The sequence below is a fragment of the Hyperolius riggenbachi genome, chromosome 4, assembly GCF_040937935.1.
Source record: "Hyperolius riggenbachi isolate aHypRig1 chromosome 4, aHypRig1.pri, whole genome shotgun sequence".
NCBI lineage: Eukaryota > Metazoa > Chordata > Amphibia > Anura > Hyperoliidae > Hyperolius > Hyperolius riggenbachi.
In genome coordinates, this window is record NC_090649.1 from 14704430 (window position 1) to 14726529 (window position 22100).

The following is a 22100-nucleotide window of genomic DNA, read 5'->3' on the forward strand; positions in this document are numbered from 1 at the left end:
TCGTATGGCAGCACCCTTGGCATCCCCCACATGGGTAAAATCCAGGCTGCTGCCAGTTACTGGCCCCGAGGCTCAAAGGCGGGTCCACACAGCTGGGCACAAGAGCATCCCGTAAATTTGGTGCTCTTCGATATACAAAGTTAGGTTTACTAGGAAGTGCTCTGGACAAAGCTGGATCACTAACTAGAACCGGCCAGAACTTTTTAAAAATTTTCTCAACCGACCTGTGTTGCAAACTATAATTGCTAATAAAGGTCATTTCATTTTGCGTACCATTCTCTCTATGTTTTTCTACCAATAGTTGTTTTCTATCCATATCTCTCACACCTTGTATTGTAGAGTCCAATTGGGCCTCCTGGTACCCCTTTTTCAAGAAACGGGTCTTAAGGACCCTAGCTTGTTCATCATAGTCAAGTAGACTTTTACAATTCCTGCGTAGTCTCACCATCTGACCTTTGGGGACCCCCCTCAGCCACTGTGGATGGTGGCAACTTTCAGTGGGGATGAAACCATTCCTATCCGTCTGTTTGAAATAACATTTGGTTTTCAGCTCACCTTCCTCCAAAGTAATGCTCAAATCCAAAAAGTGTATGCATTGCTTGTCACACTCCAAAGTTAGCTTGATATTTGGCCACATAGTGTTGAGGTTCTCAAAGAATTCCTTAAGGGCCTCCTCAGATCCCCTCCAGAAGACTATGAGGTCGTCTATGTAACGACCCCATGTGATTATATTGGGGGCGCCCCTCTCTATGGCCAGTTCCTCCCACCTCCCCATGTAGAGGTTAGCCAGGGAAGGAGCGAAGGACGCCCCCATGGCGCATCCAAACCTTTGCAGATAGTACTCCCCCTTATACCAGAAATAATTTCTAGTCAGTGCAAACCTCAGGAGGTCCACCAAGAACTCTACCTGGTGTGCATTAAGGTTGTCATCCTCTTCCATATAAAATTGTACTGCTTGAACCCCTTCCTCATGGGGGATATTCGTATAGAGGGAGCTTACATCTGCCCCTCCCATCACCATTCCCTCTTCCACCGTAACCCCTTCGAGCACCCTCAATGTATGTCCTGTGTCTTTAAGAACCCTTGGGAGTTTTGCCACCAGGGGTTGTAGAAAAGTATCAAGGTATTCCCCCAATCTATGAGTCACTGACCCAATCCCACTAATAATTGGGCGTCCAGGTGGGTCAGTCAGACTTTTATGAATTTTGGGGGTCTGGTAGATTACTGGTACTCGGGGGGCCGATGGAACCAGATAAGCGAATTCTTTATCGCTCAGCAGGCCCTCATCCAGGCCTCCTCTCAAAAGTTCAATAAGATCCTGTTTGTATTTAACCGTGGGGTTCCCAGGTAACCTGCTATATGTATTTGTATCAAAGACTATTTTGTCTAATTCTCCAAAGTATTGTTCCTTGTTCAGGACCACAACCCCACCTCCCTTGTCAGCGGGGCGTATTACTAGGTCCTTGGTCTCCAGCAGTTCTTTAACTTCCTTCCTAAACCCCCCAATCCTCTTTTCTGGTAATTTGTCAATTTCTCCACCCACCAGCCTCTTAAAAACCTCAATACTGTTCTGACTACTACCTACTTGGGGATTGAAGGTAGAGTTATTTCGGAGGTCTGTATGCTGGTACCTCATATTGACATGAGCCCTTTGAGTAGGCCCCTCTTTATCGAGAAAATAACGTCTTAAATTAATTTTTCTTCTGAACCTTTGTAGGTCGATATACGTATCAAACTCGTTTAAATTTTTTGGCGGTGCGAATTTAAGCCCCTTATCAAGCATTCTCAATTCCCCTTTTGTGAGTTCCTTCCCACTGATATTGAAGATGCCTTCTCCCACTAATTCCTTAGCCTTTTGTTTTCTATATCCTGCTCGGCATCCCCTTCTGCCCTTCTTTTTCTTTGCTGACCTGGTGAATACGGGAATGGTTCTGCTTCCCCTCCTAGGTGTTCCCCGTAATTGTGGTGCTGCTCTCTGGCTAAAAAATTCCCATGTGGCTGTTGAGGTGTGTCCCCCAAATACTGATATCTATTATATGTTGGTACTCCATATTCATATCTTTGCATTGACCTACCCTGGGGTCCCCCCCCCCCTGCCCCTCCACCCCCCTCTAGGCGGTGTATATCCACCATAGTAGTCTCCTTGTTGGATCTGGTTTCTCCTCCCTCCATATTGCCCCCCCTGGTCCAATTGTATCAGGTTCCTAGACTGATATGGTACATTTTGAGGTGTTTGGAATGTGGGCAGTATGGGGTGGGAGGAAACTCCATTTCCGTATAGGTAGACATATATAGGGCTATTGGAATTCCGTATTGCTGATAGAATGAGCATAGAGAGATAGGTTTTTTTTCGTAACAGTATATTTTAATGCGCCCAACAGGCTTCCGCCCTCTCCGCAGGCTGAGCCAATGACGTACACCCTAGTCGGGTTCGCAGCGGGGTGGGAGGTGGCATGGGCGGGCATTTTGTGTACATTTAAACGCCGTAGCGTGCGGCATGTTCAGAGCCCCTGATGAGTCACGCCCATTGAGTGACGAAACGCGTAGGGCGGAGCTTCTGAACACGCACGCTTGCGAAGACACTCACACACGGAAGCAGCCGGCATCACAGGGAGGAGGCCTGGAGAGCGGTATGCTGATATATAAGACATGCCTTATTACTTTTAACCTCTGGTACGCATATATGTATGAGGGATTTTACTTATATTAAAGAAGGTTTTTTACGCTATGTGGAGGCGGATTTTTTATATCTTGTAGAGCAAGCCGACGGTGACTGTTGATGTGCCTGTTTCAAGTATATATTTGGTGAGCAGAGAAACGAAGGGGGGAGTGTGACCCCCAACCCGCATGTGGTGACAGAAATCCCCTGCACAGTGTGTTATTGACTACACAGGGTGTACTTGTGCATTAAGGATCACGCGCTATGTGCATATGTTTCTCTCTCTCATAGGTGTCTGAACAGGCAACAACACTGAGCGGACTAAGTGGACGCGCTGCTGCATTTAAATATCTGTTGTTATAAGTGGATTCCTTTGGTTCTCACCTATATCTGGCAGCCAGCTGCACATACTTTTACTGTAGCGAAAGGGTGGTGAGCGCTGTGTCTCTTTTGAACTATTATCGTTGACAATTTGTCTACGTTGATCACTGCGCACACCGATATGGCTCTATTTGAATACAGGAGAAAACGAGAGGTTGATATTGACACTCTGTTTGACGAACTCCCTAATCCTACCACACACAGTATGGAACAGGAATTTAAATCTTTACATCACCTAATGGGTAAAGAATTGCAAACATGGTGGGATGTGGCTACCTTAGAGAAATATGCCAAAAAAGGAATAGTACCTAGCCGTTATAGGTGGGAGGTTTTTATTAATGATGGGGAGGAATGTGAACAGAATGATGTAGAACTATACGAATATATGGAAAGATGTGGGCAAGGCCTAATCAAATTATGTATAAAAAGAAAGCAACTTAGATTGGACAGAGTGGGTAGGGAAATTGAACAGACTAGAGTACGGTTGGAACCTTTTAAGGAGGAGGAGGAATATGGAAGGAGATCTAAGTTTATTCAGGAGTCACTGTTGAAGACAGAGAAGGATATCATTTTAGATAAACATAAGCAGTATGCAAGGGATGTGGAGGCCTACAAAAGTAAAACAGCCTATAAATGGCAAAAGAAGGTGGATCAGGTGAATAACCCACAACCCACCATGCCAGCAGGTTACCACCCCAATGTGAGGCCATATGCCCCGGCACAAGCCCCTGTCCCTGGGACCCAGGGGAGGGGGAGTGTGGTCAATAGAGGTCTGCTAAATAACCCTGGTCGTCAACAGCGGGTACGATACCAAACACCTCAAAATGCACCATATCAGTCTAGGAACCTGATACAATTGGACCAGGGGGGGCAATATGGAGGGAGGAGAAACCAGATCCAACAAGGAGACTACTATGGTGGATATACACCGCCTAGAGGGGGGTGGAGGGGCAGGGGGGAGGAACCCAGGGTAGGTCAATGCAAAGATATGAATATGGAGTACCAACATATAATAGATATCAGTATTTGGGGGACACACCTCAACAGCCACATGGGAATTTTTTAGCCAGAGAGCAGCACCACAATTACGGGGAACACCTAGGAGGGGAAGCAGAACCATTCCCGTATTCACCAGGTCAGCAAAGAAAAAGAAGGGCAGAAGGGGATGCCGAGCAGGATATAGAAAACAAAAGGCTAAGGAATTAGTGGGAGAAGGCATCTTCAATATCAGTGGGAAGGAACTCACAAAAGGGGAATTGAGAATGCTTGATAAGGGGCTTAAATTCGCACCGCCAAAAAATTTAAACAAGTTTGATACGTATATCGACCTACAAAAGTTCATAAGAAAAATTAATTTAAGACGTTATTTTCTCGATAAAGAGGGGCCTACTCAAAGGGCTCATGTCAATATGAGGTACCAGCATACAGACCTCCGAAATAACTCTACCTTCAATCCCCAAGTAGGTAGTAGTCAGAACAGTATTGAGGTTTTTAAGAGGCTGGTGGGTGGAGAAATTGACAAATTACCAGAAAAGAGGATTGGGGGGTTTAGGAAGGAAGTTAAAGAACTGCTGGAGACCAAGGACCTAGTAATACGCCCCGCTGACAAGGGAGGTGGGGTTGTGGTCCTGAACAAGGAACAATACTTTGGAGAATTAGACAAAATAGTCTTTGATACAAATACATATAGCAGGTTACCTGGGAACCCCACGGTTAAATACAAACAGGATCTTATTGAACTTTTGAGAGGAGGCCTGGATGAGGGCCTGCTGAGCGATAAAGAATTCGCTTATCTGGTTCCATCGGCCCCCCGAGTACCAGTAATCTACCAGACCCCCAAAATTCATAAAAGTCTGACTGACCCACCTGGACGCCCAATTATTAGTGGGATTGGGTCAGTGACTCATAGATTGGGGGAATACCTTGATACTTTTCTACAACCCCTGGTGGCAAAACTCCCAAGGGTTCTTAAAGACACAGGACATACATTGAGGGTGCTCGAAGGGGTTACGGTGGAAGAGGGAATGGTGATGGGAGGGGCAGATGTAAGCTCCCTCTATACGAATATCCCCCATGAGGAAGGGGTTCAAGCAGTACAATTTTATATGGAAGAGGATGACAACCTTAATGCACACCAGGTAGAGTTCTTGGTGGACCTCCTGAGGTTTGCACTGACTAGAAATTATTTCTGGTATAAGGGGGAGTACTATCTGCAAAGGTTTGGATGCACCATGGGGGCGTCCTTCGCTCCTTCCCTGGCTAACCTCTACATGGGGAGGTGGGAGGAACTGGCCATAGAGAGGGGCGCCCCCAATATAATCACATGGGGTCGTTACATAGACGACCTCATAGTCTTCTGGAGGGGATCTGAGGAGGCCCTTAAGGAATTCTTTGAGAACCTCAACACTATGTGGCCAAATATCAAGCTAACTTTGGAGTGTGACAAGCAATGCATACACTTTTTGGATTTGAGCATTACTTTGGAGGAAGGTGAGCTGAAAACCAAATGTTATTTCAAACAGACGGATAGGAATGGTTTCATCCCCACTGAAAGTTGCCACCATCCACAGTGGCTGAGGGGGGTCCCCAAAGGTCAGATGGTGAGACTACGCAGGAATTGTAAAAGTCTACTTGACTATGATGAACAAGCTAGGGTCCTTAAGACCCGTTTCTTGAAAAAGGGGTACCAGGAGGCCCAATTGGACTCTACAATACAAGGTGTGAGAGATATGGATAGAAAACAACTATTGGTAGAAAAACATAGAGAGAATGGTACGCAAAATGAAATGACCTTTATTAGCAATTATAGTTTGCAACACAGGTCGGTTGAGAAAATTTTTAAAAAGTTCTGGCCGGTTCTAGTTAGTGATCCAGCTTTGTCCAGAGCACTTCCTAGTAAACCTAACTTTGTATATCGAAGAGCACCAAATTTACGGGATGCTCTTGTGCCCAGCTGTGTGGACCCGCCTTTGAGCCTCGGGGCCAGTAACTGGCAGCAGCCTGGATTTTACCCATGTGGGGGATGCCAAGGGTGCTGCCATACGAATAGGAGAGAGACTATTAGGTCCATTACATCCTACCATAATCATAAAACATTTAAGATAAAGACATTCGTTACATGCACCTCAACATATGTAGTATATGTATTGTGGTGTAGTTGTGGGGTCCAATATGTGGGAAGGACCACGAGAGACCTAAAAACCCGAATAGGCGAGCATATATATAAAATTAGAAAGGGCCATGAAGACCACAGTGTCTCTGCCCACTTTCGGAATAAACATCAATGTAATCCTGAAGGCCTGAAATTCTGTGTATTGGAGAAGCTGGCCCCAAGCTGGAGGGGATGCAACCGACTTAGAGAACTATCTAAGTTAGAAACAAGGTGGATCCACAAGCTGGGGTCGCTCACACCGAATGGCCTCAACATTGAGGTAGATATTAACTGCTTTATTTCCAATGACTAGAGGAGTGGACCCCACTTAAGGATGTTTCTATGCCAAGAGGTGTGTGCATTGAAAAAAGATGTTCCGTTGCTCCACACAGGAGGGATCTATAGAGATTCCTAAAAAGTTTTTAAAAAAATTTTGTTAGTATTATTTTATTGATTTTTTTATATATGCTGCTTACATATATTTTATATTTTTCTATATATCCTAAGTGAATTTGGTGCAATAGTTGAAAGAACAACGGGATCTGGTGCAATAATTGATAGCACCAGGGTGAAATTGGATGATATGTGTGTACATGGGGGGACCGATTTAGAATTTAGTAGCTTTGGAGAGCCAACCTTTGGCTCCAGCACGACCTACTTGCTATCTAAAATTACTTCATCCCTATCACGTTAGGAAGTCTATTCACAGTGGCTGAGTGGGTGTTTGCAGATGATGGGAAATATGAGGAAAATTGCACATGTATGGGAAACACTATTTGTGCAACGATTTTCGCACTGTTCTAGATGCGGGGGGAACACTTTCCGTAATGTAACTTTTCAAACTTCCGGAATGTGGGTAGTATTAGGTGGGAGGAAACTTTATTTCCGTATAGGTAGATATATATGGGGCTATAGGATTTCCGTATCGCTGTTTTAGATGTGGGGGGAATACTTTCCGTAATGCAACTTCTTAAACTTCCGGAATGTGGGCAGTATGGGGTGGGAGGAAACTCCATTTCCGTATAGGTAGACATATATAGGGCTATTGGAATTCCGTATTGCTGATAGAATGAGCATAGAGAGATAGTTTTTTTTCGTAACAGTATATTTTAATGCGCCCAACAGGCTTCCGCCCTCTCCGCAGGCTGAGCCAATGACGTACACCCTAGTCGGGTTTGCAGCGGTGTGGGAGGTGGCATGGGCGGGCATTTTGTGTACATTTAAACGCCGTAGCGTGCGGCATGTTCAGAGCCCCTGATGAGTCACGCCCATTGAGTGACGAAACGCGTAGGGCGGAGCTTCTGAACACGCACGCTTGCGAAGACACTCACACACGGAAGTAGCCGGCATCACAGGGAGGAGGCCTGGAGAGCGGTATGCTGATATATGAGACATGCCTTATTACTTTTAACCTCTGGTACGCATATATGTATGAGGGATTTTACTTATATTAAAGAAGGTTTTTTACGCTATGTGGAGGCGGATTTTTTATATCTTGTAGAGCAAGCCGACGGTGACTGTTGATGTGCCTGTTTCAAGTATATATTTGGTGAGCAGGGAAACGAAGGGGGGAGTGTGACCCCCAACCCGCATGTGGTGACAGAAATCCCCTGCACAGTGTGTTATTGACTACACAGGGTGTACTTGTGCATTAAGGATCACGCGCTATGTGCATATGTTTCTCTCTCTCATAGGTGTCTGAACAGGCAACAACACTGAGCGGACTAAGTGGACGCGCTGCTGCATTTAAATATCTATGCCTTTAAAATAAATAGAGGTTTTGTGATGCAGGCAGAGGCATCTCAGGGTCTGCGTGTAGCAGAGGATACACGCAGATACTGAGAACATGTTCCTAAAAGAAGGCCATCGGCCAACTCTGACCTCAACACGTACACCACAGGAACAGTAAACGTCGGCCATATTTACTAAATACCAAATTCCTTGTAAGTGGGGCAGAAGCATCATTGAATATTAATCGAGTAGGTGTGTATGATGACACCACGAGGGGGTCCACCAATAGTCTGATCTAGGGGATGGCGAAGATGAGATCACAGTTAACTCTTTCCTAGTCGGTATTAATAGCCGGACGAGCTGAAAAAGGGAGCTCTCTCTCTGATTCCTGCTATGCTTCAATACTGACTGGGACATCTAAGTATGTCATTCCTTTCTGTAATCTGATATAATGTATGCTGTACATAGGTAGTCTAGTGTAACGTAGAGTAGGCAAAAGAAGACCTGATTGACTCCAGCAGGGAGTTAACCAAGAAGCTGTAACGCCAAGGATTGAAACATGAAGATTGACTTGGCTAGGGTGTGATGAACTGTATCTATCTGTATATCTGTTTCATGAATAAACTCCTTAAACGTTGAAGAAGCCTGAGAAAGTCTATCTCCTGCTTGCTGTGTGAGAGTCAAGTTATCTCACAGTCTGTGAGACGCAGCTATAAGAAGTTGCTGGTGCCGGAGCAAAAGGTGGTTATTACAATTGGTGCCGTGAACCCAGCGCTGTCTAGCAGAAAAGGCAGGCAAGGACCGGGCCAGATGTCAGTCTGTTATCTAGGTTTCCAGGACTTCCACAGTAACAAGCGGAAGAGACGCTGAGACGCTCGCTGGAAACTTATCGAGAAGAGATAAGCGGTGCTGCCAGGCTGCGAGGAAGCCGGGAGCACGGAATGACGTTCGAGTAATTACAGTGGCGAAGGTTTGTGGACTGAATAATATAGGTGTGATTGTACACATGCCTAACGCCAAAATCCAGATCGTGGGCTGTCCCGGGCGGCGGCTTGGGTGCAAGTGCCGTAGTGGTGTCGAGTGGAATCAGTAGCCCGAGGGGGGTCCAGAACTTCGCGAGCAAAACTTGACCAATGCTGTAACGAACGGTCATTTGGGGAGAACGTCTCAAGTCACTGGCAAGTATAGTGCTTCATTTGTTTAATTCTAATGCAAGTGTTTTGGTATTACATGTTGACAGTTTGTTCCAGCAGTGTTTTCTCTCTAAATTTTCAAGTGTGTGTTTTTACTGGCTTTTTTTTTCTCTCTCGGGTTGTGCTAGTGGCTGCTACGTGCAGTTTCAGTTTTTTTTTTCCTTTCTCTTTCTCCCGTGTGTCACAGCATGAGGCTGGAAGGTTTGCCAGATATGGGTGTCCCCCGCAGGAGAGATAAGGGGGGGCTAAGGCTTTCGAGTTGGAGAGGAGAAGGAGAGGGAGGGAAGAGAGAGGAGACTGGTAGTGAGAAAAGTGAGAGAGAGATAGCTGTGCGTTTTTAGAACAGTTTATAACAGTGGCACTGTGTTAGCTGTTGGAAGTATGTTTTTTTTCTTCTCGGGGAGCTATACAGATGCATGCAGCACACGTCCCTGGGTCGCTTTGAAGGTATGCAACAGTTAGAGTCACAGCTGAGATAGTGGGTGGTGCTACTGTATGGGTCTCGGAAGTAGGTTTTTTTTGGGAGATGTTCTGCAGGGTAGAGTCTGTGGTTCAGAGATAAGATAATTTCTGGTATTTCTTTTTTGGGATGTTTTTTCATCCGAGAGTGTATAGAGCGGTATGCTAAGCTTGGGGAAGAGCTTTTTCTGCTGAAATGTTTAGTGTGCATATACATTGTATGTATGTTCTAACTGGTTTTTCTCCTAATGTGTATAGGATTAAGAGGTTGCTACGGGAGATTGATAGCAGCCATCTTGGCTGGCATGCCATGACTCAACATGGCGTCGGGTTTCTGAGAAAGCCACTCCCATCTGCATGATGTATCAGGAGGGGAGGGGGCGGGAAGCACCCACTGATAGGCACGCCCCGATGGCAGGGGGGAGGATGTGCTGGGGGGATCCCACGTCCCATGTCACAGCTGTGCACAAGGCGCCGTGCACGGAAGCAGCTGGTGGGAGGGGGGTCCAGAGTGGGGACAGTAGAGAGATTCTACTGAGTTTCTCGGCTTCCAGATAATTCCTCAGAAGAAGTCTTGGCACAGGGAGTGTCCACATATGTGAGCCAAGCAAGTTGCAGGCTCACGGATAGGAAGTGTTTCCCAGCTAGGAAAACACGTATAAGTCAGATAGTCCCCAGGGAGTGATTTGCAAGTGCTGCGCAGATCAGGGAAGTATCTGTACTGGGTTGCTTATGGGATTATTCCTTTAAGTGAGGCACCTTAAAGTGCGGTGCAGCATGTGTTCCCCATGGAGATAGGGGGACAATGCATAGTTGGAGAGGGGGAGAGGAAAAGAGAGAAAGAAAGGAGTTGACCAATCCAGGTGTACTCGCTGCGACTGCAGAGTGTTTTTTTCGGGGTTTTTTTGTGTCAGGGACAGGACCAGAGATTGACAAAGAAGTCATTGCTGGGCTGTTAGCGTGTTTTTCCTCTCCCACCGATTGGTCAAGAATATATATATATATATTTTTTCTTTCTCTTCTTTTCTCCAGCTCTGATTCAGTTTAGCACAGAACAGAACTGGTAGCAGTTCATGGGGCAATTATACAGATGATAGAATTGCCATTTACAGAGTGACAGTGTATCAGTACGGTGTCTGCCATGCGACTACCTAACAAGTGGGCATTCAGGGATCTGCATACAGGCTTTTGACGCTGGAATGCTTAGCCCTGCACCCTGTGTAGTTTAAGTGCAGAGTGCTCCTTCCTACAGGGAGGCAACTGTTTTTTTTGGTAGTATGAAGGTAGTGGCACGGCAAACATTGATCAGAGGGTACAACACACAGAACTTCTAGCAGAGCTGGTATCGCGATGAAGTTCTAGATAAGTTAATGTGAAAATGAGTAAGAGCATTGCAGGCTCACCTGCAAAGCAGCAACAGGTGTGGCATCCGTAATCTGTGCATGCGACGGCCGCGCATGGACAGATAGGGGGGGGATGTGGAGTGAGCTGCAATGAGGTAAGAGCTTCCAGAGGTGAAGTCCGCGGGAGCATATTTTAAACAGGTAAGTACTGAGGATAGTACTGAGGTAGGGGGGTGAAGTTTAACTCCAATCTACCAAAACGAGTAAACAGAGTTCATGAGAACCATAAAGCAACGAGATCAATTACGATATATAGTGATCAATTTAAAGTGTACAGAGTACAAGCCGCAGGGCGAATCCCAAATCATTAATAAGAATTGATTTGTTTGTATTTTGATTTCAGGAGTTGGGCAATATGGAATCGAGACAGCTGCAGTGCTGGCAGCAAAGATGGAGATGTCAGTCGGATAAGCGAAAGGTTCCAGGTGCCAATCTAAGTTTGGAGAAACACGAGATTCCTGAAATTGGAAAGAGACTAAAACACGAGATTCCTGAAATGGGAAAGAGACTAAAACATGAGATTCCTGAGATCGGAAAACGTCTAAAAAAACGGACTGAGCAAAGCATAGTGCAAATTGCTAATGTTTTTCTTTCCCAAGGTGGTGCTTTTATAATGAAGAGTACCGTGCTGATGGTGATCCTAGGTTGCCATTTCGTCCGAGGAGAACGAAGAGAGGACATTCTCATGTATAATAAGGGGTTAATGAGAATACAAGGCCCAAACATGTTGATGTTGGGTGACAAAGGTACTGATCCTTTCACACCTCCCTCCGCTTGGCACAGATGGACCATGCAGGGACGGAGGAAAAGAGCACTTGTGCCAGGAGAAAACAAATTTCATGGCACAATGTGGTTGAAAGGTCTGAAGGGTCAGGTGTGCTGGAAGGGTGACGTGAACGGCAGTGTAAATCTGCTATTGAATGTCACACTCCCAGAATCGATGCACCAATCCAAAGAGTTGTTAAAAGGTACATTGCAGTACAATAGGTACATGCAAAAGGTGGAGTGTGTGATTCAGGGGTACCTTGTCTTGGTTATGCAGAGTGAGATGGTTCCAGATTGGAGAGGAACGAGCAGGAGGCATCAATTCTCATACCAGAGAGACGCAGGGGACAACATCACACTCTGGAGCTACCAACAGAGAGTGCCTCTGAAACAACTATACACACGTAAAGGCTGGAAAGCCAAGGGTTGGTGGTTCTCGAAACAAGAAGTAAAAATCGAGATCAAGCCACATTTCCAGGTGACAAAGAGGGTGGGGAGAGCGGTCCCGGGGGAGGGAAAGCAAACACAGGGAACCCCATCCACACTACACGGGTCACAACAGGGGACGATATTACACAGTCCATATGCAGCCGCTTATCCTCATGCTAGTTGGGTAAGTGAAGAGGTACTCTTAATCGAAAGATTGCAGAGAGTACAGTCTTCCCGACCTCAGGTACATAGTGTGCCTCAGGACATAAGGGGGGAAGAGGTCCAATCAGGACAGTTGGGGACATATTTTGTCAGGGAGATGGTTAAAGATCCTGTCCAACTCAGATTGGACAAGGGGAGGTATATACATTTTTCTGGAGAAGGATCTTTTGCATGGAAGCTTCGAGATGTTTGGGTGAACAAATGGAAACGGTGCAACATTCCTTTAGGCACCGCCACTTCCTTAGTTCCCACCTCAACACATGTCTTACACCATGACCTGAGAGGTCAATCTTTTTTGGTGCTAGATGGGGAGGTGAAACGAGTAAAGTTGTCCTCATGCAGGCAATTCTCCCAGAGGTACCTGCGTTGGCCGGGGCAAGTCAAATTTAGTAAAGAAGCCTGCAGGCTCAATAACGCAGAATGCGAGGCTACCATTCAAAAGATCCACCCCGAAGCCCAACCGATAGTTCCGGTGGCTGAAGGAAAGGTTGGGTTTTTTAACATAAGGTCTAATGATACATGCAAGGTATATTCTCATAATTGTTCCGATAAGGGGGATTTTCCAAGGGGAACATATGGTGTGAGCGGAGATCCCATATGGATCCAGTCATCCAGGTGTGATGACGTTATTTCTCAAATTGTTAAGAGAACTCTTAAAGAGAATCTGTATTGTTAAAATCGCACAAAGGTAAACATACCAGTGCGTTAGGGGACATCTCCTATTACCCTCTGTCACAATATCGCAGCTCCTCGTCGCATTAAAAGTGTTTAAAAACAGTTTTAAAAAGTTTGTTTATAAACAAACAAAATGGCCACCAAAACAGGAAGTAGGTTGATGTACAGTATGTCCACACATAGAAAATACATTCATACACAAGCAGGCTGTATACACCCTTCCTTTTGAATCTCAAGAGATCATTTGTGTGTTTCTTTCCCCCTGCAGCTATCTTCCACTGAAGTGTCAGGCTGTTTCTTCCTGCAGAGTGCAGACAGCTCTGCCTGTATGTAATTCCTCAGTATGTGAAAGCCCAGCCAGCTCAGAGGAGTATTTATCCAGCTTGTAAAAGATAAGAGAGAAGAGAGAAGCTGCTCTAATCTAAATAACCCACAGGCAGTGTGCAGAGAGGGGCCAGGAGGGGGGAGATGCATCACAGAACCACAACACTGAAGAACTTGGCAGCCTTCCAGACACAGGCTGACAAGTCTGACAAGAGAGAGATAAGTTGATTTATTACAGAGATGGTGATAGTAGAACGTGCTGCAGTAAGCCAGAACACATTAGAATAGCTTTTGGAAGTTGTAGGATGATAAAAAACAGGATGCAATTTTTGTTACGGAGTCTCTTTAAGGTCAAAGTTTCACGGGTAGTTCCCATCCTAAAAGAGAACACGACATGGGACAAAGGGGAACAGGGTTTGATCCGAGACGACCACACTTTGTTACAACGGTTAAACAAACAGTACACTAAGTTAGAGGTGATCTTAACGAGGTAGAACACAAAAATAAGCAGGTGAGTTCCAGTCTGACCTGGTGGAAAAGGTTTCCGGTGATGTTCCAAGGACACTCGGACTGGGCCTCTGCAGTTCAAAAGTTCTTCCTACACCCACTGGTCATCTGGATGGGGATGACAACTTTAGGCATCATGATCCAGGTGAGGTTGCGTGTTAAAATTACGTGAAATAAATTAACCTGGTCAAGAGATTGGTGCCTCATAAACAATCTCCTGAACCAATATTTTCAAATTAAGGGATATACAGGGTTACGGGTATAGGTTTAGTAGTACCGGTGATAGAGCTGATTGTATAAAGGCGCTCTTTTAGAAGGCACCTAGCACTGCTCCGTTTTGTAACAACCAAACGAGTTTCACTTTTCTGTGGTCATATAAGTTTGTGAGTGATACGCAAGTGACGCAAATGCTGAGCATGTGGTATAGAGGGACTTAGAAGAAGGGCCTCCCCAGAGAGCCTGGTTACAGGAAGACCAAGAGGTGTTGCTCTCTCTCTTCCAGAGGTAATCGCCTAGAGCAGAGAAGTTGTGTGAGCACGAACATCGAGAAGTGAAACATAAAGAAACAAAACCAGGTACTGTGGGGTTCAGAAGCGGGGATCTGCGGATCAAGCCATTTTAGGGGGGATTGTTAGAATTTAAGTAGGCCTCAGTTACTTAGCCTGAGTTTTATGTAAAAGGCTTGTCCGCATTGTATGCCTTTAAAATAAATAGAGTTTTTGTGATGCAGGCAGAGGCATCTCAGGGTCTGCGTGTAGCAGAGGATACATGCAGATACTGAGAACATGTTCCTAAAAGAAGGCCATCGGACTACTCTGACCTCAACACGTACACCACAGGAACAGTAAACATCGGCCATATTTACTAAATACCAAATTCCTTGTAAGTGGGGCAGAAGCATCATTGAATATTAATCGAGTAGGTGTGTATGATGACACCACGAGGGGGTCCACCAATAGTCTGATCTAGGGGATGGCGAAGATGAGATCACAGTTAACTCTTTCCTAGTCGGTATTAATAGCCGGACGAGCTGAAAAAAGGAGCTCTCTCTCTGATTCCTGCTATGCTTCAATACTGACTGGGACATCTAAGTATGTCATTCCTTTCTGTAATCTGATATAATGTATGCTGTACATAGGTAGTCTAGTGTAACGTAGAGTAGGCAAAAGAAGACCTGATTGACTCCAGCAGGGAGTTAACCAAGAAGCTGTAACGCCAAGGATTGAAACATGAAGATTGGCTTGGCTAGGGTGTGATGAACTGTATCTATCTGTATATCTGTTTCATGAATAAACTCCTTAAACGTTGAAGAAGCCTGAGAAAGTCTATCTCCTGCTTGCTGTGTGAGAGTCAAGTTATCTCACAGTCTGTGAGACGCAGCTATAAGAAGTTGCTGGTGCCGGAGCAAAAGGTGGTTATTACAGTCTGAACGGAATTGCTTTTTCAATCCGGTGGAATTCCGAAATTGCCTGTGAAATTCCGCTGGTATCCATTGCTGGTTTTAAAGGGGAACTGAAGTAAGAGTTATACAGAGGCTGCCATATTTATTTCCTTTTAATCAATACCAGTTGTCTGGCAGTCCTGCTGGTCTATTTCTCTGCAGTAGTATCTGAATAACACCAGAAACAAGCATGCAGCTAGTCTTGTCAGATCTGACTTTAAAGTCTGAAACACCGAAACACCTGACCTGCTGCATGCTTTTTCAGGGGCTATGGCTAATAGTATTAGAGGCAGAGGATCAGCAGGGCTGCCAGGCAACTGGTATTGCTTAAAGAGAAATAAACATGACAGCCTCCATATACCTCTCTCTTCAGTTCCCCTTTAAGCTGAAAATTCAGTTCAATGGGGGGGAGAGAGAATTCTACATGGCTATCTGGGGTTCTCTTCGGACAACTGTTGAACACAAAAGGTAAGGCTGTCCCTGGGTGGGCTTGAACCACCAACTTCTCAGTTATCAGCCGAACGCGCTAACCGATTGTGCCACAGAGACTGTGCCTGCAGTTGTTGCTAAATGATTTTATGGGGATGTATGTGTGTCTTGTGGAGGGAGGAAGTAAGTCTGCTCCAAGAAGTTTAACGCCACTTTTTCCTACAACGAAGCGTTCACCGTATGGCAGCAGAGTGGCGCAGCGGAAGCGTGCTGGGCCCATAACCCAGAGGTCGATGGATCGAAACCATCCTCTGCTAGGTGTACGTTGGTTTTTATACCTTGCTTTACCATATGGGCCAATTGGCGGCCATAGCCCCTTAAGAGAAAGTGTCATTAGGGCCTTGCTGTAACATAGATAGTAGTGTAACTAATTCAACTAATGTACCCTTCTTAAACTTGAAGGTCGAATACAAATGGAAGCAGAGTGGCGCAACGGAAGCGTGCTGGGCCCATAACCCAGAGGTCGATGGATCGAAACCATCCTCTGCTAGGCATGATTTCATTTTTGCACCTTGCTTTATCGCATGGGCAAAACGGTTTCCATTGCCCTGTAAGAGAAAGTGTAATAAGGGCCCTGCTGTAACGTACATATTAGGGTAGCTAAGACTACTCCTGGGCCGTTCTTGTAGTTGAAGAGATGGGTGAACTGTGACACCGCACTTAAAGGGAAGGTCCAAGCAAAAAAAAAAAAATTAGTTTCTCTTACCTGGGGCTTCTACCAGCCCCATGTAGCCATCCTGTGCCCTCATAGTCACTCACTGCTGCTCCAGTCCCCCGTTGGCAGCTTTCTGACCTCGGAGGTCAGGGCCACATTGCATACATTTTTACGCATTCCAGCTAGTGCAGGAACAAAAATGTACGCGTTGCACCACTAACGCGTAAAAATGTATGTGTTAATGTTCCTGCACTAGCGGGAATGTGTAAAAATGTACGCAATTCGGCCCTGACCTCCGAGGTCAGAAAGCTGCCAGCGGGGAACTGGAGCAGCAGTGAGTGACTACGAGGGCACAGGATGGCTGCATGGGGCTGGTAGAAGCCCCAGGTTAGTGAAACTCATTTTTTTTTTTGCTTGGACCTTCCCTTTAAAAAAAAAAAAAAAAAAAAAAAAAACAGCAAACAGAGAAGCTTCCCCATATTGGAGCATTGGATTTGGTCAAGTCTTAAGCCAATGTGTTGTAGGGCACAAGTACGCTTTGGGTTAGCGGGAATGGTTGCATGGCCACCTAGCTTTTCATCCTTCCCACCCTTGCCCTGGAATCTTCCAGACTTCAAATTGCTGTCCTTTGCTGTGTGTGTTGCACCAGCATCATCCAGGGGGGCACATGATCTTTCTGAAGTCTTGAATTGAAGTCTGTAAGCAGTATCACCATGTGTCCCACTGCTTACATCTAGCAAAGTAGGCAAATAAGCAAGCTCATTTTTCTCTTGGGTATATTGCAATGGTACATGCTAGGCAAGTTTCAGCATGTAGCGTTGGTGGTATAGTGGTGAGCATAGCTGCCTTCCAAGCAGTTGACCCGGGTTTGATTCCCGGCCAACGCATGTGAGCTTGCTTTTGTGACTTACGAATCCCTGGAAGACAAGATCCAGGGGGAGGAGGAGGGATTTTTTCATCTGGAATGGAAATAGCAGTATTTGGATCCGGATATCCGCGGTATGAGCCCAACTACCCACAGATAGCTATCTGGATTTGGGTCCAACTATCTGGAATCCAAATCCGGTTGGATAGCTGAAAAAAGGTTGGATATCCGGGTTACCCGGATATCCGGAATCCTGATGAGCAGCACTGCCTTTAATGACTAACTGTACATGATTCCTTTGAAAGCTTTCGAAACGTTAAGATTCTTCTTGAGGCATGTTTCAGAACTGGATCAGAACTTAAATGGAACCTAAACTGAGAAATATATGGATAATACCAGTTGCCTGACTCTCCTGCTGATCCTGTGTCTCTAATACATTTAGCCACAGCCCCTGAACAAGCATGCAGATCAGGTGCTCTGACTGAAGTCAGACTGGATAAGCTGCATGCTTGTTTCAGATGTGTGATTCAGCCACTACTGCAGCTAAAGAGATCAGCAGGACTGCCAGGCAACTGGTATTGTTTAATAGTAAACATCCATATCCCTCTCAGTTTAGGTTCCCTTGAAACATGATCCAGCTCTGAAACATGCCTGAAGAAAAAACTTAAAGTTTGGAAAGCTTGCAAAAGAATCTTGTATAGTTAGTCATTAAAGGGATCACCTAAACAACTTCTGTTGTTATGTGTTCGGATTCTCTCCATGACTAATACCGGACCCCACGCAACTGCAATAAATATTGTTAACATCATTAGAACATTATAGTTTTTGAAGTATGTTTCACTTTAGAAGCTTACAATGTTATAGTTTTTATCATATTATTTCGATTGTACATACCGATTTTATGTTATCAAAGATATCATTGTTTCTATTTGTAAAGTGATGTTTCTGCCGAGGGAGTGGTTAGTGTTAGGCACCACCAGGGGAAGTGGTTAGGATTAGGCATCACCCGGGTGATGGCTAGTTGTAGACAACACCAGGGGGGGTGGTTAGGGTTAGGCACAAATGGGGGGGCTAGGGTTAGGCACCACCGGTGGATGGTTAGGGTTAGACACCACCAGGGGGTTAGGGTTAGTCACTAGAGATGGCCCGAATGGTTTGCCGGGCAGGTATTTCGCGCAGATATCAGCTACCCGCGCCCGCGGCGAATAGCAAACACATAACGCATTAAGCCCGCCCCTATACCTCGTCATTGGGCTAAACTTTAACCCTCTACATCACAGTCCACAGACACTTGGCAGCCAATCAGGTTGCACTCCCTCCTGGACCCCCCCCCTATAAAAACTCAGCAGTGTCGGCCATGTTCTTAGTCTCTGGCTGCTGTTGTAGTTAGGCGAAGGGAGAGACATTGCTGGAGTTAGGGAATGCATCAGTTAGGCTCTTGTTAGCTTGCTCCTCGCTGAAATTTGTTGCTAAAAGCACCCCATAAAAGCTCTATTCCTCTGATCTGTTCTGCAGAACCCGAACAGTGGCGAACACTGTTCGCCCAACACTAGTTACAGGCTGCTCTAACGTGCGCCTGTAACGTCTCACTGTGATAGCAGCCTTAGACAATGTTTCAAAGCCCATTTCTCTGAATCATATCCAGCTCCCAGTCCCAGTGAATATAGGAAGCGGGTGGGCTATTGAGAGTAGCGTAAATGCAGACATCAAACCAACAAATGTTGATTCCAGTGATACCTTTAATGACTAACTGCACATGGTTTATTGCAAGCTTTGGAAATGTTACATTTCTTCCTGGCATCTCCAGGCATTACACAGAACTGGATCGGAAGTCTGTAACTGTACAATCAGGTCTGTAGAATGCCTGAAGAAGAAAATACAGTTAACTATAAAAAAAAATTGCATTCAAATGTTCATGCAAAATTTCTGTCTTCCCATTGACTTGCATTGAACAGCACATTTATTGGGGGAGGTGTTTGGACCACTCATAAACTGATGTTTAGTCTAGCCAGGATGTGTTAGACCTTCACAGAGGAAGTTAGCATAGGAAACCCAGCCAGGTAGGTAATGGTAAAAAAAAAAGTGAAACATTATTAGTGCAGTAGCAAATGAAAAACAATAATGCAAAAAAAAAAAAAAAAAATTACAGAGATATTTACACATTGAAAATGATAATGTATTACACAGCATACATTAAAAAATAGTAATAAACAAGCTAGCCTGAACTGTACATCTAATGGATGATAGTGGTAAAATAAAACATGTAATCCCTTTAGTTACAGAGACTAGTGACAAACATACTTTCACTTTGTTTTTCGTGTGTGTGTGTGTGTGTGTGTACAGTGTGTGTGTGTGTGTGTGTGTGTGTGTGTACAGTGTGTGTACAGTGTGTGTGTGTGTGTACAGTGTGTGTGTGTGTGTGTGTGTGTGTGTGTGTGTGTGTGTGTGTGTGTGTGTGTACAGTGTGTGTGTGTGTGTGTGTGTGTGTGTGTGTGTGTGTGTGTGTGTACAGTGTGTGTGTGTGTGTGTGTGTGTGTGTGTAGTGTGTGTGTGTGTGTGTGTGTGTGTGTGTGTGTGTGTGTGTGTGTGTGTGTGTGTGTGTGTGTGTGTGTGTGTGTGTGTGTGTGTGTGTGTGTTGTGTGTGTGTGACACAGATGCATAGATACAGCCTTGTTGCAGCTGGACCTTGCTGTGTACTGTATCAGGCCCAGCACATAGTAGTATTACCAGTGCATACCTTTCCACTGTATTTGTGTGATAGCACACTGTATTATTCCAGTGCATACATTTCTGCTGTACCTCTGTGACAGCACACTGTATTATTCCAGTACATACATTTCTGCTGTATCTGCGTGACAGCACACTGTATTATACCACTGCATACCTTTCCACTGTATCTGTGTGACAGCACACTCTATTATACCAGTGCATACCTTTCCACTGTATAACCATTTTAGGTTGTTGTAGATTGTGGACCCAAGAAATTTAAATGACATAAATGTGTTGGAAAAATAAAGTCTGTGTGGGAGCAGATTTAAAAAAAAGTAAAAACAGCAGTGACATGAGGATTATTCTTATTATTTTAAATGATCTGTATAACACCATCATCTTGTGTGGTGTTGTACAATGGAAGAAACAAACAAAGGTACATAATGTACAGACACTGGTACACATGACAATACAGACATTGGTGCATAACATGGAAGTGACAGACAATGTAAGTTACAGAGACAATTGTATGGAGATTAAAGCAGCAGGCACAGCCGTACTACACTAGATAAAAAAAAACAAAAACATAAGTAGATAACTACTTGTTCTACTTCCATAACAGATGTATTGTGGTGTCCACATTTTGATTTCAGTGAATTTTATATAAAATAAATATATAAATAAATAAAGAGTAAATAAAGAGAATTCTGATCCTGGCATTTGTCATTTTGGTTCCCTCAGACTGAAGCCAATCCTGATGTCATTTTCTCCCTTACTTTTTTCTCCTAGAATCTGCCCTGTCATAGCTAGCTTGGTTTGTAAACATGTGAGCACAGCAAGATCAGATTTCAGCCTCATGTAACACTGAACTGCCCTCAGCCAATCAGTGAGAAGCAGAAATGTGGAAGGGGCGGTGACAAGCTTTTATCTCATTGGCAATGTACAAAATAGAGCCAGGCTGACAGATAAGATTTATTACAGCAGAAACATTTCTGATTAGATTGGAGTGTTTGCAATGTCGGGTAAGGTTGCAGGCTGCATATTAAAAACAGAGCACTGGGTAAATGAAATTTGATTTTGTGGCTGAAAATCCTGCTTTAACCCTCCTGGCGGTAACCCCGAACGAAGCCGCGCAGGAGGATTTCTCAGGCCCTGCTGGGCCGATTCGCATATTTTTTTTTGCTACATGCAGCTAGCACTTTGCTAGCTGCATGTGCACTCCGATCGCCGCCGTTCCGTGCCGATTTGCCGCTACCCGTCGCTATTCCCCCCAGACCCCATGCGCTGCCTGGCCAATCGGGGCTGAGGGGTGGATCGGGACTCCCGATGATGTCACGACGTCGATGACGTCAACCCGCCCATCGCCATGGGGAAGCCCTCCAGGAAATCCCGTTCGGGATTTCCTGATCGAAGCGGGTGGGGGGATGCCGCTGCACAGCGGCTATCATGTAGTGAGCCCTGGGCTCGCTACATGATTTAACAAAAAAAAAAAAACTGCTGCGCTGCCCCCTGGTGGTTTTTAATAGACCGCCAGGAGGGTTAACAAAGCATACAGCATTTTACAAGACACAAAGGGGGTATCTTGCTACCTAACCTATGAAAGTGAATCATTTGCCTACCTATACTGGGGACGAGCGCTGTAAAAACAGCGCAGGAGATTTGGGTGCAGCTGATGCCACTCTAGACCATAATAGGAATTACGGCTATAGCAGCATTTAGTGAGCAATTTGGGTGCCGTCAAAAGACGGAGTACAAATTACTACAGAAACACTGTAATTCGGCCATCAGCAATAGCTGATAGCCGAATTACATCTCCCCCCACTATACACGGTGACCTGGAGGGGGAATAATAGTTAACCCGCCAGGACTTGTGCAGAAGCAGGGTTAGCCATTTATCGGCTTTACCCTGTGCCCAAATCTCCTGGCGACTGTTTCATAGATACTCACTGGGGATTATCATCTGGCTACCTATACTGGAATAGTATTTAGGTTAGACCTCCTCCAGGTTGAAGGTGGTGAATTTACAACCTGTCAAGCTCCCA

The 22100-nt window shown here is 45.2% G+C and overlaps 3 non-coding genes across 3 annotated transcripts; 2 read left to right on the forward strand and 1 right to left on the reverse strand.

Moving 5' to 3' along the window:
• Positions 1-15815: 15815 nt before the first annotated feature.
• Positions 15816-15889, reverse strand: TRNAI-GAU (transfer RNA isoleucine (anticodon GAU)). Its single transcript has one exon. It is a non-coding gene; the product is annotated as a tRNA-Ile (tRNA).
• A 125-nt stretch (positions 15890-16014) lies between these two features.
• Positions 16015-16086, forward strand: TRNAM-CAU (transfer RNA methionine (anticodon CAU)). Its single transcript has one exon. It is a non-coding gene; the product is annotated as a tRNA-Met (tRNA).
• Positions 16087-17299: 1213 nt separating this feature from the next.
• On the forward strand, positions 17300-17371 carry TRNAG-UCC (transfer RNA glycine (anticodon UCC)). The gene has a single exon. It is a non-coding gene; the product is annotated as a tRNA-Gly (tRNA).
• The last annotated feature ends 4729 nt before the right edge of the window (positions 17372-22100 follow it).